Genomic DNA, 6822 nt, shown 5'->3' with positions numbered 1-6822 from the left:
CCCAGATATGTGAAGTAGGCGAGGGCCATTTGCTGGCCACTTCCAGGCGGTGGTGCATTTCTTCATTCCTCATAAAGGGTGACACCTCCCCAGCATGCACCCAGGGGGTGGGGCCGAGGCGCAGGGGATGGTTCCTCGCTGTTTCCAGACCGCCTTGTGGGCCAGGGCCAAGGCAGCAGGGACCGTTCCGTTTCCAGGATGGCTTCGCGGGTCACATGAAACCACTTCACGGGCCGCATCCGGCCCCGGGCCTTGTGTTTGACATGTCTGTACTAAGCGGTCCCTAGTTTAACCATGATTCACTGAATAGATTGCAATGGCTGATTTCCATTCAATGGCTGCAGTTTATTCTTTAACTTGTTTTACAAAAAGCAAACCAAGCTGTTTAGGGCTTAACACGCAACATGCATAAAGCTACCATGTTGCTTTTCATTCAAGTAACCTTTTTTTAAAAAAGATGTAAGAAAATGGCTTTGAATGAGCAGAGTGTTTTGTTGCAGAGGAAGGGACTGATTTAATTCAGTGCCAGAAAACTACAGGATGTATGTACCTCAATTTATATGCATTGTTTTAAGATTAGGAAAGAAAGAGCAGGAAACAATTGGATCAGCTTTAGGATATTTCCAAGGAATAGAAAAGTTCCAATGTAAATCCCAGGAAAGGCCTCACAATGAGCAGACAGCAAGATATTTAATAGACACTTTGTGTATGGATATGACTATATATAGGCTTTTATACACTGATAAACTCTCACTGAAGATTTGCATCCGTTATAATTGGGCTTGTTAATGTTTCTGTGGTTCATAAAATGGATCGTTATTGCTCTTCAACCATGGTGTATGGACTACAGATAATCTTCGATTTACGACCATAATTGAGCCCAAAATGTCTGTTTGCTAAGCGAAACTGTTAAGTAAATTTTACCCCATTTTATGACCTTTCTTGACTAGGATTGTTAAGTGAATCACTGCAGCTGTTAATTTAATAACACGGTTGTTAAGTGAATCTGGCATCCCCCCTGACTCTCATGGTTCCGACAGATGAAACTCTTCAAAAGAACATAGAGGCACTGTTTACCTTAAAGACACTTTTATTCGAGAAACAAAGTATCGGCACTACATAGTCGAAACCAAAAACTGAATTCCCCTCCCCGGGCACAAAGTAGCAAAGCACAATTCCCTCCTCCAATCAACAGTCATAAATCACATAAATCACTATTTGTTGTAGTAGCATGAAAAATCTCATACGTTCATATCAGTGCTTTGAAGTTCTACACCAATCTTTCTAAGATGCTAGACCCTTTCGCCGACTTTACAAAAGAAAAGAAGTTCATTCTGTTTCTTGGTATTATTTTTATATAGCCGCCTGGATCATCCAGCATGGTGCTTTATGAAGGAGAGGTGTCACATTTTGCTGAAGACCTGAAGAAATGGAAAGAGAGATACACATTGAAAGTAATTACGCTGTGGAAAGCTTTGAAAGCAAAGAGGTAAACTGTTCATTTATTAAGCTCTGAGGCAAGCATGATGCTTAGCACTGCTGATCTGTTGGATTCTATCTGAGATGGAAAACTAGTAAATGAGTATACTTTCTGAGCCACTGGGCACATTTGTAACCCTTGGAGCATATTATAGGCAGATGTGTAAAATAAAATACTAATTTACACATTGACAAAATGGAAATTGAGGTGCTTTGCTAACCCTGGAGATTTTCTATCAACCCACGTTTATGTTCCCCCTCCCCCTTTCTGGGCAGTTGGACATGCCTTCCTCAAAAGCCTTGAGCTATAATCACCCATGATTTCTATTCTTCAAGAACATTCATAGACAACCTTAAAAATAAAAAGTATAAAACAGGATGGCAATTTATGTTATTTTCCATTTTAAAAAAAAGTTTTAAGAAGTCGTTAGTATTCTAAAGTGGTTGTTTTTTTTATCCAGACCTCAAATTATTCTGCTCCAAGGACAAATACTGTATATGAGTATTACCATTTTCCAATCCCTTTTGTGTCTGGGATTTCCTTTGTGCCTTTGAGAAATCAACACGTCCAAAGGACATTAGTCTTTCCCACCAACTATCCCATTTGTCTGCATTCTTTTCCACGTTGTAACTTGATGTATTCCCAGTATGTGATTAGAGATAGATGTTTTCAAGGTCAGACAACTGGAGGTAAGAAAGGTTACTGAAAGTCATGAAGTCATCATCTGGTGATTAGCAGACTGTTGTGCCATCCTGGGAGGTTGTAACTTTGATATCTCTGTGGTGGAAACTTCCAAGTAAATGCCTAGGTAAAGATTTGATTTGATTATTTAATTGTATTCATAATTAATGTGACAATGAATACAATATCATAACAGTAAATACAACAATGAAATGGGTTCACTTGCGTCATCAGCACCCCTGTCTCGGGAGAGACAGTCCTAAACAAAAATACCTTTATGCATGGGAAATGCTTGCACAACCTGATGAATTATATTTCCACTTTTCAAAGCATTAAGCAGAGTTGCATTCTGGCCCCATCATTGCCTAACTTTTAAATTAATGGCATTGATCAGGAGAAGGTCTTAGAATATCGTATCAGAGATGCCCTCCATCATCATTTATTTTTAAGGAAAAAAATCTATACCATACCCAAAAAAAGTTAATTCTATTACTTGATTTTATATTTAATGTAAAATAAATGATATACATACTACTTGTCTAATTTATTTTATTTTACACATACTATTATATTAAGTTTAATTAATGATCCTATCTTCCAGGAGGATCCTAGAATCCTATTGGAAGAGAAAATGCAGTTTAAAAAAAGTTAGATAAATGGAAATTTTAAGTGAGGCTGGGGTGAATGACCTATGTGGTTACTTAGAGCATTTATTTACCTCCTATTCTGGATTTTGAAATTTAAGTGTTGTTCACATTCTCTCATTCATTTTTAGGAGCCACTTCTTAAGTCAAAGGTGCTTTTGTGTTTTGTTTTGTTTTTTAAAAAGAAAATATTTACCACTGTTTCTTAATTCTAGTCATTCCAGAAAGGAGTAAGTTCAAAGACTTGCATTTTCCCTGTTGGAGGCAAAGTGCTAATTACAGGGGAAGAATATAACTCACTATCCGATAAACATTTCCCAGAACCTAATGGTAAGGTATAGCCCATTCCCCTTTATTTTTTATACTGCTTAGCATTTTAATTGGTGTTCTCTTTCAAGTGTTGCATTGTCTTTATAAAAGGTTACAAACATGGTTTAAAGGCCTGCACTTAATAAGCTCGCCTACCTTACACAATAAAGTGCTATCCTATGATTGTCCTGAAATGTAATATAGTTTGAGCTATATCAGACTCAAAAGCCAGAGCAACAACTGAAGCTCAATACAAGCAGAGAAAGTAACAGGCAGAGACATAATGAAAGTCAAGTAAATACTAATATTCAAGAAAACAGGCATTGAGGCACAATTCTGATGCCGGAGACAAATTACTCAGATTAGGGATGGTATGTATGCATATATTTATTAAATTTATATAACTGCCCATCTGATGCACATAACTTATACATTCTGAATCTGGGGAAATGTGAGTCCATACTAAGGAATCTGCTCACTGAATGCTCAGATAGGCTGATGCTACAACCTGGGTGGTGTCTAGAGCACCTAGAGTTGCAATGAAAACTAAGCATTGGTGGCACAAATGTTAAGGCAAAATTCCTGTCTACTGGGAATTTGTCTATAATTACATGTAAACCTGTTGGAATGACTAAAAACATAAACATATGCATATATTTAAGGTTCCAGTGAAAAGGAGAATACCCAGGCTTTTATTAGCCCTCCAAAGGAATTTTCAGTCTACCTGTGGCAGCCCTTCCTTAGACATAATTATTACTGTTTTCCAGATTCAGAAGCTCAGAAACAATTCAGCACCATGGTGAACGATTACATCAGGCACTTAAACCATGGTGAGTATAGCAGACATAATCTGATAACTTTGCTATTGTTCTGTCATTTAGAAAAAGATCCGTTTGACCATTGGTTGCAAACTAATTCATGTAGCAAAATGAAAATCTATGTCTTGCATTATCCCGATAAATAATGACATGCTTAGAGTTGACCCAACATCTTTTAAACGAGAGAGATATGGCTTTTTATTATATACACACTTATCTCTTTAAGGATAAGCTAGTGGGTGATAAGTGGAGAAACCAACTGTGTTGACAGGTGCAAAATCATCCTCTATATCAGTGATAGCTAACCTTTTAGAGACCGAGTGCCCAAACTGCAACCCAAAACCCACTTATGCATCGTCGGGTGCCGGGTGGGCGTGGCCCATTGGCTGGGTGTGGCCCATTGGGTGGGCATGGCTGCGGTGGTAACGGCAGACTGGGTGGGACTAAAAAGTTCAATCAATCAATTCCAACTTTGCAAGATCTTTTTTCCCGTGAGAAGTTGCAATTGACTGATTGATTGAACCTTTTTTTTTTTGTACACGGTGGCGGAGGCCTAAGGCGAAAAGGTTTTATAAAACCTAGCTGAAGGCCTAGGACTGGGGCGACGGCGCGCGTGCCCACAGAGACGGCTCTGAGTGTCGCCTCTGTCACCCGTGCCATAGGTTCGACACCACTGCTCTATATTGTGGGGAGAACTTGGCTGGTAATTCAGTCAGGCATGGAGAAAGCAAAAGCTGGATTGGCAATTCTATTACTTGTTTCCTTACCCTGTCATTTTGTCTAGCTCCACCCCTCCCCATCTCCCCACCTTGTGGCAGCGGCACTAGAGTGACACGCGCTCTCCTGCCCCGTTGCGACTGTGAGCAACCAGACGGTGGGATGGAGTGGGTGGGCTCTTAACTAGGGCGTGTTTTCGATTAGGGGTTATGTTAGGCACACGCTAAAAAATCATGATAGGGCTTATTTTCTGGGTTGTCTTATTTTCGGGGAAACATGGTAATTTCTTCTGGTACAAATTTGTGGTGTGGAAGATCACATTACACTAAAACAATACAGTGATACAAACTGTTACCACTATACAAAGATGGAGAAGAAAGTAACTACAGTACCTGAGGTGTTCTTTCAAGTTCATGTAAGCTGAGTTTCCATGTTTTGCTCAATGGTTGTGTGCCATTTGTCTGTAGGGTCTGAGACATGGCTAAAAGAAAAATAGAATCATCATCATCATCATCATTTTGATCCTACCTTTTCCTGTATAACTCAAGATGGCAAACATACCAATATTTCTGCTTTTTATTTTCCCCACAACAACCCTTGAGGTGAGTTGGACTGAGAAAGACCAGCCCAAAATCACCAGCATTTTCATAATTTTAATAAGCCCTGTAGATTGGATAGATTGGATAAGCATAAGCATAGTCTTGCTAGAGCAGGATAAGATCCATTATAGTGCAAGGTTTGTTTCTTAGAGTGGTTAATGAAATACCTCTAGGGTGCTCTCAAGTAGGAGACTGAGAATTTACCTTTATCCCACTACCATTCACCATTCAAATTGGTATTTGGAATCAAACTGCCCCCAGGGCAGAGATAAAATTGGGTCTTTCAACTTTCTAGTTTTTAGCTAACATTCCATGAATCTATCCAATCCCTTTTAAAGGCATTCAAGTTAGTGGCCATCGCCCTGTTTTGTGGTAATCAATTCCACAGATTAATTATACACGGTGAGAAGTACTTTCTTTTTCTTGATCTCTTCAAGTTCAGTTAGTTTCCTTGGATGACTACTGGTCCTAAAGTTTTCAGACAATGTGAAAAATTTCTCCCTGTCTACGTCTACTCTATATATGATTTTATCCATTTTGATAAGGTTATTTCTCAACTGATTTTTTTCTGCATTCTGTATGTAACGAACTACATCCCTCATACTATTCCCAGTTCCACTATGCATTTTTATTTCTCAAACTTTTAACACAGAAGCTACTTTGTGGAAGAGAATAGAATGACAGAATAACAGAGTTGGAAGGGACCTTGGAGGTCTTTTAGTCCAACCCTCTGCTCAAGCAGGAAACCCTATAGCATTTCAGCCAAATGGTTGTCCAATCTCCAGTTAACCCCCCTCTTCTTTGTAGCAGCCTCTTAGATACTGGAACACTAATATCGTGTCACCTCTAGTCCTTCTTGTCTTTAAACTACTAAAGCCTTCTCTTTCAGGAACAGCCACAATTGGCACAGCAGATGGAGATGCGCAAAAGCCCTTTTCACCATAAACCACAACTGCCTCTTCTCCGAGCAAGAAGAATTGTTGAAAAAAATTACTAAGTTTGTTTAATCATGATTTATGAAGTCATAATGATTATACTTATGTACATTGAGAGGATGATAAATTGATATAACCTGATTTGACTTCTCTTAGTTGATTCAAAAGAGATGACCATTCATCACTTCAACTTCAGTTTCAACTTCTATTCTTTTTTTCTTTCATTAAATCATGTCCAATTCTCACAGACTTCCTAGACAAGTCCTATAGCTTTTTTGCTAGGTTTTCAGAAGTGGCTTGCCATTGCCTCTTCCTAGGGCTGAGAAAAAATGACTGGCCAAAGATCATCCAGCTGCTTCATGCCCAAGATGGGACCAGCACTCACGATCTCCCAGTTTCTAACCTAAAGCCTTAAATACTACATCAAACTGGCTCTTCTGCTTCTATTACAGCACTTAATTTGTTTGATTGTTTCTTTGCCTATTATAAAACAGGCTAAATGAATTATTTTCTGTTTTTCGTTTAAAACACTTTTTTGGATAAATAATTCTGCAGCAGATCATTTTCTTTGGAAGCAACTCAAATCGTATTTCAAATGTTTAGAACACTCTATATCTTGATTCCAAATGAAGACCTTCT

General features: G+C 38.7%; 1 pseudogene; it reads left to right on the top strand.

Annotated features, from left to right (window-relative positions):
* The first annotated feature begins 404 nt into the window (after positions 1-404).
* Positions 405-6363, top strand: LOC107300080 (annotated as a pseudogene).
* Positions 6364-6822: the final 459 nt, after the last annotated feature.

Source organism: Protobothrops mucrosquamatus, unplaced genomic scaffold, assembly GCF_001527695.2.
Source record: "Protobothrops mucrosquamatus isolate PMUCROS unplaced genomic scaffold, P.Mucros_1.0 scaffold6077, whole genome shotgun sequence".
NCBI lineage: Eukaryota > Metazoa > Chordata > Lepidosauria > Squamata > Viperidae > Protobothrops > Protobothrops mucrosquamatus.
Note: the sequence above shows the minus strand (reverse complement) of the source record. Positions and strands in the feature narration are given on the sequence as shown.